The following is an 11,190-nucleotide window of genomic DNA, read 5'->3' as shown; positions in this document are numbered from 1 at the left end:
TCTTGATCAGAGTCCTGAGTTCAAGCTCTGCACTGGACGCGAAGACTACTAAACAAAAAACAAAAGGAAGAGGAGGGAGCAGGGGAGGGGCAAGGGGAGGAGGAAGAGAAGAAAAAATCCTAGGAGTGCCTTAACCACAAACTGCGCTGTTTAAATACCACAAACTGAGTGCCTTAAACAATAGGAGTGTATTCTGTCTCACAATTCTGGAGGCTAGGAGTGTGAAATCAAAGTGTCAGCAAACACAAGCTCCAAGACTGGGTAAAATCTTTCCTTGCTTCTTCCTAGCTTGTGGTGACCCTCAGTCCTTATCATTCCTTGGCTTGCAGCTTCATCCCTCCAGGCTCTGCCTCTGTTGTTACATGGCCTTCTTCCCTGTGTGCTCGTCTCTGTGTCCTCTCCTCTTATAAGGACACCAATCTTACTGGATATAAGGGTCCACCCACTCCAGCATGACTTCATCTAAGTTGAACTAATTACATCTGCAAAGACCCTGATTCTAAATAAGGACAACCTTCTGAGATAATGGGTCGGGAGAACTTCAACATGTCTTTCTGGGGGACACAATTCAAATGGTAACAACACCTCTGAAAAAAAAAAAAGACCTTTCCTGAATACTCAGAGTTTCATGCCTCCTCCCAGTCACTTCTCTGTCACCTGTCTTATTTCCTTCATATAAGTTACCGTTACTTGAAAGTGTTTGTCTCCATACTGGTTGTGTGAATCCCTCCGTGGGTATAGAATCAGCATGAGATCTCAGGAATCTTGTCTCTGTCTTGGTCATCATTGTATTCCCCGAGCTTGGCACAAAGTAAGTCCTTAATATTTGTTGAAGGAATAAACATAAAAGACCATCTAGTGCAAAGGTTCTCAACTTTTGGGGTTCATAAGCCACTCTAAAAACTCTGAATGGGGAATATACACATAAGCACACAGAGAAACATTCAGAAGTCTTTTTTTTTTTTTTTTTTAAGATTTTATTTATTTGACACAGAGATCACAAGCAGGCCGAGAGGCAGGCAGAGAGAGAGGGGCCAAGCAGAGAGCCTGATTCGGGGCTCGATCCCAGGACCCTGAGATCATGACCTGAGCCGAAGGCAGAGGCTTTAACCCACTGAGAACCCCGACATTCAGAAGTCTTATCTGATGCCTGAAGAAAAGCATGATTTACTCAAGATTTCCAGTTAATTAATGACCGACTTTGAATTATGACTGTCATCCCTGGAGGTTGGAACTTCAACATATCTTTGGGAGGGATGCCTAGGTAGTTTGGTCAGTTAAGCATCTGGGTTGTGGTCCCAGGGTCCTGGGATAGAGCCCCATGTCCAGCTCACTGCTCAGCAGAGAGCCTGCTTTTCCCTCTCCCTCTGTCTGCCACTCTGCCAGACTGTGCTCTCTCTCTCTCTGCAAATAAATAAATAAAATCTTTAAAATATCTATCTTTGGGAGACACAGTTCAACTCCTAACAATACCTTTCAATAAAAGTGAATTAAGGCGTGTTATCATGCCTCATTATTGCAGATTGGATGCCAGGCATCGTGCATTTTACCTTGTTGATTCATTCCCTTCATCTACCCCTTTTTCTTCTCTTCCTCCTGTCTTCCCTCCCTCTCCTTCTTTTGTATTTCGGTTTCCCTAAAAATATCCTTAAGCTTTACATTAGACGCAGTTACTTGGAAACAATTTTATCCTTTCCGATCTTGCTTTTAGCATTTATCTGGGACTAAAACAGGGCTCAGTCGAGAGCTGATTTTTTTTCCCCCACTACGTGAGGCAAGATCAGTACACCATGAAGTTTTCCATTCTGGCTGTTGGGATGAGGCACTATTCCTGGGCCAGTGTGAAGGCTATACACTCTTACTTCTAATCATTGTAGGTGGTTCCTTCCTTGGCCTCAGGTGGCTGTCCTTGCGTACATGCTGACCAGTGCTCCGCTGACTGCTGGAGGGGGTTTAGTGGGCCCCTGGGGTCTCTGTGTGCAGCTGTTTCCTCATTACAATTCTAACTTCCTTGCACCCCCGGGCTCTCAGCTCTATCTTCTCAACTCTGGGGGTCTCCCAGGCTTCACCTGGGATTCCCCGCCCTGCATCACCACCTAGAAACTCTCAAGACAATAAATGGGACAATGGTAGAGTAATTCTTACAAGTTGTTACCTGTTTCTCAGTGATCGCGTCCTCTGTTGACTGATGTCCAGTGTCTTGAATGAAAAACATAATTTCATGTGTTTTTCCCCATTTTGTGCTTGTTTCAGATGAGAAGGTAAGTCTGGTCCATGTTACTGTTTCTTGGCCAGAAGCAGAAGTCAACATAATGCATTTGGGATCCGTGTGATCAATAGTTCATTTCTTTTTTTTCTTCTGCTGAGTATATATCATTGTGTGATCAATTTGCTTCTCCATTCTTTATCCATTCACTGGTTGAGGGAACTTTGGGTTGTTTCCAATTTGAGCTGATTATGAATAAAGCCACTATAAACATTTATGTAAGTCTTTTAATTATGAAAAGGGCAATTTCACATTAAAATCCAAACTTTCTTTCTTTTTCTTTTTTTTTTTTTTTGATTTATTTATTTATTTATTTGACAGAGAGAGAGAGAGAGAGATCACAAGTAGGCAGAGGGGCAGGCAGAGAGAGAGGGGGCAGCAGGTTCCCTGCCGAGCAGAGAGCCCGATGCAGGGCTCGATCCCAGGACCCTGAGACTATGACCTGAGCTGAAAGAAGAGGCTCAACCCACTGAGCCACCCAGGCACCCCTAAACTTTCATTTTTTTTTTTTTAAGTAATCTCTACACCCAACTTAGGGCTTGAATGTCACAACCCCATGATCAAGAGTTGCAGGCTCTACTAGCTGAGCCAGCCAGGCACACTTAAAGTCCAAACTTCCACTGTCTTTTGAAAAATGAGAGGATCTGATCACACTAGGCTCACATCTCTCTCTGCGTGGCAATGGGCTGGAACAGAGTAAAATGGGCTTGCCACTTGCTCCAGTCCCCACCATGCTCAACTGTCTTGCCCCAGACCACACTTCATGTATTTATGGGAACTGTAGTCCTTGGAGCCACCTGAATTTGAGACTCCTGATAGAGTATGTCATGAAGATTACAAAACCAGATGGACCACTCATGGTGAAAAAAAACGGAAGTGGGCTTACTTAATTGGGGTTAGTGGAATCAAAAAGGAAACACGGGGCCTTGAAGGATGAGTAAAGTGGCACCAGCGGAGGATTTGGGAAGATGTCCCTCCACCTTTGCTGGCAGCCACTCAATCCAAGCAAGTCCATCTGCCCCAGGCCACCTGTGTTGGGAGAAGCTGGGCCTGCCCCCCAGGGAGATCTGGGCAGGTGCACCTTATCTGCAGGCTGGCCAGCAGTCAGGCTGCAAATCTAAGGGACTGTTCTCTCTGTGGGATCAGGACTTGGTATGCATTATTCACCAGCCCTTTTGTAGATGGCAGGGGCTGGCCACCCCAATCTGCACAGCCACTCGGGGGTGCCAAAAGTCTCAGTTCATACCTGGCTGCTGTCGCCCTGTCCCGGTTCCTGCCCAAAGTGTGTTCAGACTCTGTTGTCAGCTCCCTGGGGCCGGATCTGGCTCTGCTTAAGAACTTTGATCACTCGGGGTGAGAAAGTATGTTATCCTCCTCACCCCCTGCCCATCCCACCAGGGGGGTCTGTTCTCTTTAAGGCACTCTATTTAGGAACCTGGTAGCCTGAGACTTTGTACACCAGTTGGGAAGAGTCATAAAAGTAGCAAACACATAGTGGTCACTGTGTGCCTAGTGCTCTTCGTAGATACTTCATGTATACACATCCGTGCTCTAAGTCTTCAAGTGCCTTAAGGAAGGACCTCTATTCTCTGTTTGACAGGTGAATATTTTAAGGCCTAGTTTCTTCAGCTTTTAATGTGATCAAGAACTACCTTCTGAAGATCTGGGGCGCCTGGGTGGCTCAGTGGGTTAAAGCCTCTGCCTCCGGCTCATGATCCCAGGGTCTTGGGATCAGGCCCCCATGGCTCTCTGCTCAGCGGGGAGCCTTCTTTCCCTGCTACCCCCACTACCTGCCTCTCTGCCTACTTGCAATCTCTTGTCAAATAAATAAATAAAATCTTAAAAAAGAAAAAAAAAAAAGGAAAGAAAAGAAGAGAAACTACCTACTGAAGATCTTGTTAAATGCAGATTCCGGGGACGCCTGGGTGGCTCAGTTGGTTAAGCAGCTGCCTTCGGCTCAGGTTATGATCCCAGCGTCCTGGGATCCAGTCCCACATCGGGCTCCTTGCTCAGCAGGGAGCCTGCTTCTCCCTCTGCCTCTGCCTGCCACTCTGTCTGCCTGTGCTCCCTCTCTCCCCCTCTCTCTCTCTGATAAATAAATAAAAAATCTAAAAATAAATAAATAAATAAATGCAGGTTCTGATTCAGTAGGTGCTAGGAAGAGCCAGTGATCCTGTAATTCTACAAGCTCCCAGCCAACATCATTGGTCCGAGCACCACATTTTAAATAGCGAGAGTCCAAGTTGCGGAGAGGTGAAGTAACGTATCCAAGATGATCCAGCTACCGATAGCTGTGTTATTTACCCGTTACAGGATGCCAAGAGCTAATTCTAAAAAAAGAGCATCTGTCCAAGGAGAACTGAAAATTCCAGGGACTTTTCCTTCATCTGCTTCCCACAAATGCCCTTGCTCAAAATAGTCCCCAAAGATTTTAACAAGCAATTTGGGCAAAGATGTTTATAGCAGCACTTTTTAGATCAGCCACGCATTGGAAACGTCCCAGATGCCCCACAACAGGCAAACGATGAAGGAAGCTGTAGTCTATTTCATATAATACTATATGGCTGTTAAAATGATCACTATGGGAGCTAAATGGATGCCTCTAAACAGATATATTAAATCATGTTAAGTAAAAAAGTAGAGTCCAAAATACTGTGTATAGGGGTGCCTGGGTGGCTCAGTTGGTTAAGCATCTGCCTACAGCTCAGGTCATGATCCCAGGCTCCTGGGATCTGGTCCTGCAATGAGCTTCTTGCTCAGCGGGGAGCCTGCTGCTCCCCCTGCTTGTGCTCTCTTGCTCTAACAAATAAATAAAATCTTTAAATATATATATATTGTGTACATACTGATTAAAGGTACATGATCATTCCTGCAACCTGAAAAAAAGATTGGGTGAATTTAGTATAACAGAAGTAGTCCATCATGTAAATTGAATGAATTTTTTTGTTCTGAAATGTTTTTCAGGTGTTTGATGGAAATTATAAGCCCCTATCTTTCTGTTCATGGCTTTTTTTTTTTTTTTAAGTTTTATTTATTTAAATAATCTCTACGCCCAACCTGGGGCTTGAATTTGCAACCCCAAAATTAAGAGTTGTGCTTTGCTCTTCCAACTGAGCCAACCAGGCACCCCAGTTCACATATAATGTAAACAGCAAGCATTATTTGTTTTTTAAAATATTTTATTTATTTATTTGACAGACAGAGATCACAAGTAGGCAGAGAAGCAGGCACAGAGGAGGAAGCAGGCTCCCTGCTGCTGAGCAGAGAGCCCGATGCGGGGGCTCGATCCCAGGACCCTGGGACCATGACCTGAGCCGAAGGCTGAGGCTTTAACCCACTGAGCCACCCAGGTACCCCAAGCATTATTATTAAATTTCATTTATTTAGTGTTTACTCTTCAGGTATCAAAATGCCCTTTCTGTCCTTGCTCAGTTATTTGCACTACTGGACATACCTGGGGCTACAAGTCCTTGCTGGAAGGGCATGGGATTTCTTTGGCCCAGCAAAACCCATGTTTAAATCCCAGCCCTTCCACTTGCCAGACGTATGACCTTGAGTCCATAATTCGCCTTCTCTATAAACAGGGTTACCATCAGTAGTATTGTTGTGAGGATTAATCCATTAATGTAGATAAAGTGCCAAAACTATGTAAGTACTGGAAAGCACTGACGATGTATTTGGGTTTAAAAAAATTTTTTTTTATTTTGGGATACTTTTACATTTACAAAGCTGCAAAGAGAGTACAGAGAATTCCTACGTACTCTTCACTCAGTTTTCCCTCATGCGGACAATTTACGTAACCATGACACCTTTATCAAAACCAAGAAATCCAGTGCCTGGGTGGCTCAGTCGTTAAGCATCTGCCTTCGGCTCAGGTCATGATCTCAGGGTCCTGGGATCGAGTCCCGCATCAGAATCCCCACTCAGCGGGGAGTCTGCTTCTCTCTCTGCCCCTCTGGCCCCCAGCATGTGCTCACGCTCTCTCTCAAAAATAAATAAAATCTTAAAATTAGAAAAAAAAAAAACCACAAGAAATTAACACAGGCATGTTACTATAAACAAAACTCCAGACTTTACTCAGATTTTTCGTTTTTCCGTTGACATCCTTTTTCTGTTCCAGAATTCAGCCTGACGTGGCATTTAGGGTTCCTGTCTTTAATAGTCTCCTCTGCTCTGTGATAGTACTCAGTGTTTCTTTGGTTTTTATGACCATTATAGTTTTGAAGGGTAATATATATTGTTGTTGTTCTTGTTGTTGTTTTAAGTAAACTCTATGCCCAACATGGGGCTCAAACTCATGACCCCTGAGTTCAAGAGGCTCACACCCTACTGACTGAGCCAGCCAGGTGCCCCTATACATAATATATAATAGTATATTTTAATAGTTTGTTTTATAATAAATTTATATTTAACATTATATTGCAATATATAATTTAAAAATATATATTACACACAAGAATTTTTATAATTAATACTTTAATATTAATATTTAATATAATAGTATATTTTAATAATAGTTTTACTGAGATATTGTGATGGCTGATTTCATATGTCAACTTGACTAGGCCACACAATGCCCAGATGTCTGGCTAAATGTTACTCTTGGTGTGTCTGTGACAGTGTTTGTGGAAGAGATTATTTGAATTGGTAGACTGAATAAATCAGATTGTCTTCCCCAGTGTGGTGGGGGTGGCCCATCCAGTCAGTCGAGGGTCTGAATAGAACTAAAAGGTGGAGAGAGAATTCTCCCTCTCTCGCTCTGACTGACCGCGTTAGCTGGGACATCAGTCTTCTCTGGCCCTCAGGAGGGGATTCGCAGCATCAACTCTCCCGGGGTCTTCTCTTTTTATTAAATAAAGCTTTATTTTTTAATTTACATATTTTTAAAGATTTTATTTATTAGACAGAGAGAGGGAACACAAGCAGGGGGAGTTGGAGAGGGAGAAACAAGCTTCCCGCTGAGCAGGGAACCAGACTTGGGGCTTGATCCCACCACCCTGAGATCATGACCTGAGCCAATGTTAGACACTTAACTGACCGAGGTGCCCCTGTGTTTAACATTTTGAGCCACTGTCGAACCACTGTCGAGCCACTGTGTTTAACACCCGGGTGCCCCTGTGTTTAACATTTTGAGCCACTGTCGAACTGTTTTCCAAAGTAGCCACACCATTTCACACCCTCACTAGCAATGCACGAAGGCTCCAATGTCTCCACATCCCTGTCAACGCTGGTTATTGTCTGTTTTTCATTTTAGCCATCCTTACATTTCTGTGTGGAGTCTATCTCATTGTGGTTTTAATTTTGTGTTTTCCTAACCGCTAAAAATGTTGAGTGTCTTTTCATGTGTTTATTGACCCTTCATATATCTTCTTTTTGGAGAAATGTCTATTCTAATCCTTTGCTCATTTTTATTTTTATTTTTTTTAAAAGATTTTATTTATTTATTTGACAGAGAGAGATCACAAGTAGGCAGAGAGGCAGGCAGAGACAGAGAGAGGAGGAAGCAGGCTCCCCGCTGAGCAGAGAGCATGATGCGGGGCTCGATCCCAGGACCCTGAGATCATGACCCGAGCCGAAGGCAGCGGCTCAACCCACTGAGCCACCCAGGCGCCCCCCTTTGCTCATTTTTAAATGGGGTTATTTCCCCCCCTCTTTTTTTAAAGATTTTATTTATTTATTTGAAAGAGAGAATGAAAGAAAGAGCGCACACACATGAGAGGGGAGAGGGACAGAGGGAGAAGCAGGCTTCCCACTGAGCAGGGATTGGGATGCGGACTGGATCCCCAGGACTCCAGGACCCTGACCTGAGCTGAACGTAGTTGCTTAACCAAGGGACCCACCCAGGTGCCCAGGGCTATTTACCTTCTTTACTGTTGAGTTGTAAGGGTTCTTTATATATTCTGGATACAAGTCCCTTATCACATACACAATTGTAAATATTTTCTCCCTTTCTGTAAATTGATTACACATACATATGAAGTTTTTTTTTAAGATTTTGCTTATTTGTTTGACAGAGAGAGATCACAAGTAGGTAGAGAGGCAGGCAGAGAGAGGGGGAAGCAGGCTCCCTGCCAAGCAGAGAGCCCGATGTGGGACTCAATTCCAGGACCCTGAGATCATGACCTGAGCAGAAGGCAGAGGCTTAACCCACTGAGCCACGCAGATGCCCCAAAATCTTTTAACTTATTTAACAATCTCCAACTTAAGGAAAAGCTGCAAGTACAGTACAAAGAACGGATTTTTCAGACCCATTTGGCTGATGTGCTTTGCCCCATCACCCCTGAATATTTTAGTGAGCACTTCCTACAATCAAGAACATTTTCCTAATCAGCCAAAGCACAATCATCGAAATTAAGACTAATATATCACTACCCTCTAATCCTCAGATCCATTCAAGCTTTCCAATGTGCCAACAGTGCTCTTTAGAGCAAGATCCAAGTACTCGCTAGGTTTGGCTGCCACGCCTCTGGAAGTCTGCTTTCATATGGGACACTCCCTCCATATTTCTTTGTCTTTCTTATCTTGGTATTTCTGAAGAGGACAGGACCGTTATTTTGTAGAACTGTCCTCAGTTAGGGCTTGCCTAATACATCCTCGTGATTAGACTAAGGTTGGGTATCCTTGCTTAGGACCACCACAGAAGTGATGCTGTGCTCTCATGGCAGCTCATCAGGGGGTCTGAAAACTTCACTGTGTTCCACGAGAGATGATGTTCATTTCACTTAATGTTTCCTCAGCTTCTCTACTGTAAAGTTACTCTCTTTCCTTAACTGACTTTTGTGTCCTTGCAATAGGTCCCCACAATGAGTCCTTCCTTGGTTTTTGACACAAGATGTTCCAGTGGTGCCTGGCTGGCTCAGCTGGTACAGCATGAGACTCCTGATCTAGGGTTTGTAAGCTCAAGGCCCCACACTGGGTATAGAGATTACTTAAAAATAAAATCTTAAAGGGCGCCTGGGTGGCTCAGTGGTTGGGCCGCTGCCTTCGGCTCGGGTCATGATCTCAGGTTTCTGGGATCGAGTCCCGCATCGGGCTCTCTGCTCGGCAGGGAGCCTGCTTCCCTCTCTCTCTCTGCCTGCCTCTCCATCTACTTGTGATTTCTCTCTGTCAAATAAATAAATAAATAAAATCTTTAAAAAATAAAAAAAAATAAAAAAAAAAATCTTAAAAAAAAAAAAAGTCCCAAGCACATCTTACAATTTCCCTGTTCCAACTCTGGAATGAGCCATTTCTCCAAACATTCCTGGTTCCGGTTAGTGGAGAAAGGAATCTAGAAATCAAGTTCAAGGTACTCGATGTGTGTTCATCACTACAGGATGTCACTACTGCCAGCAGTCTTCGAGGACAGATCTAGGGACCATATGTATGTGTGTACATAGATATTTGCTCATATTTGCACCTTTACCTAAAGCTCTGTCTTTAATGTGGAAAACTACGACCTCACACCAATATCCAATTCCACTCCACAGAGTTCATTCTAGCTTTCTCCCTTTTCCATATCCTCAACTCCCTTTTCCAACAGTGGGAAACCTGGCTCCCATTATCCTGAGCATAATTATTTATCTGATCTTTCCTTCTCATCTGTTACCAATCGCCCATTACCACCATCTTCCTCTGTCAGTCCTAATGCCCACCTTGCCCCAAAGAAATGTATCTTGACAAAAGGGACAATGAGCATGGTGATCCCTTTTTTGGCTTGGTCTCCAGATTTAAAAAAAAAATCTTATCTTTTCTATTATGAATTCTCTAGTGAAAATTTCCACAACCTCCAATGGCCAGAGATGTGTGGAAGCGCTTGATAAAGGTTTAGAAGCTGAACACTTCCTAATTCATCTCAAAAGCCAAATGCCATAGCAGAATACACGAGGAGTGTATTAGTAGACACCTTTGCTCTCCTCATTTGTTGCAGACACAAAAGCCCTATATCATGAATCCCAGCCACTCCTCTATTATTTGGAAGGCCCTCTGTGAAACAAAAGGAAGAAAACATCGAGCATCTATGTTTTTCTTTGTTCGATGCATTTGGAGAATGAAGTCTGACAGTTCCCCAGTGAAGCCGTATGTACCAGATTCTTTTGTATGATGGAAGATATTGGAGGAAGATTGTAGATAGCAGGAAATTCACAAAAATGTTTTCCAACGACTAGGTGGCGTGTTGGCTGCTTTTCATGTTTTTGTCTTGGTTTGCTTTTCAGGCTCCAAGATCAAGTCTTGTTTCATTGCACCACCTGCTGGCGACTTCTCAGAATTTGTTTCTTCCAACAAAAGGCAAAAAAAAGCTTGTTCAACAAAGGTTAACAAATATTTTTTTTTCTCCCACCTAAAAAACTACCATTCACAGAGTTTGGGTGGTACAAATATTTCAATGCTCTTCATCTTTAATAAAACAAAACACTTGATTTCCAAATTTATAACAATTTTTATCTTTTTATTGTGACATATGCTTAAAAGTACATACTATTTTTTAAAGACTTTTTTTTAAAAGATTTTATTTATTTATTAGACAGAGATCACAAGTAGGCAGAGAGGCAGGCAGAGGGAAAGGGGGAAGCAGGCTCCCTGCTGAGCAGAGAGCCCCTTGCAGTACTTGATCCCAGGACCCTGGGATCATGACCTGAGCCGAAGGCAGAGACTTTAACCCACTGAGCCACCCAGGCACCCCTACATACAATTTTTATATATAGTTTAAATGAAAATTATAAAGAGAATCTGTACAACTAAGACCCACATCAAGAATAAGATTGTCACGGGCGCCTGGGTGGCACAGTGGGTTAAAGCCTCTGCCTTCGGCTCAGGTCATGATCCCAGGGTCCTGGGATCGAGCCCCGCATCGGGCTCTCTGCTCAGCAGGGAGCCTGCTTCTCCCTCTCTCTCTGCCTGCCTCTCTGCCTACTTGTGATCTCTGTCTGTCAAATTAATAAATA

This window comes from Mustela nivalis, assembly GCF_964662115.1.
Source record: "Mustela nivalis genome assembly, chromosome: 14".
NCBI lineage: Eukaryota > Metazoa > Chordata > Mammalia > Carnivora > Mustelidae > Mustela > Mustela nivalis.
Note: the sequence above shows the minus strand (reverse complement) of the source record.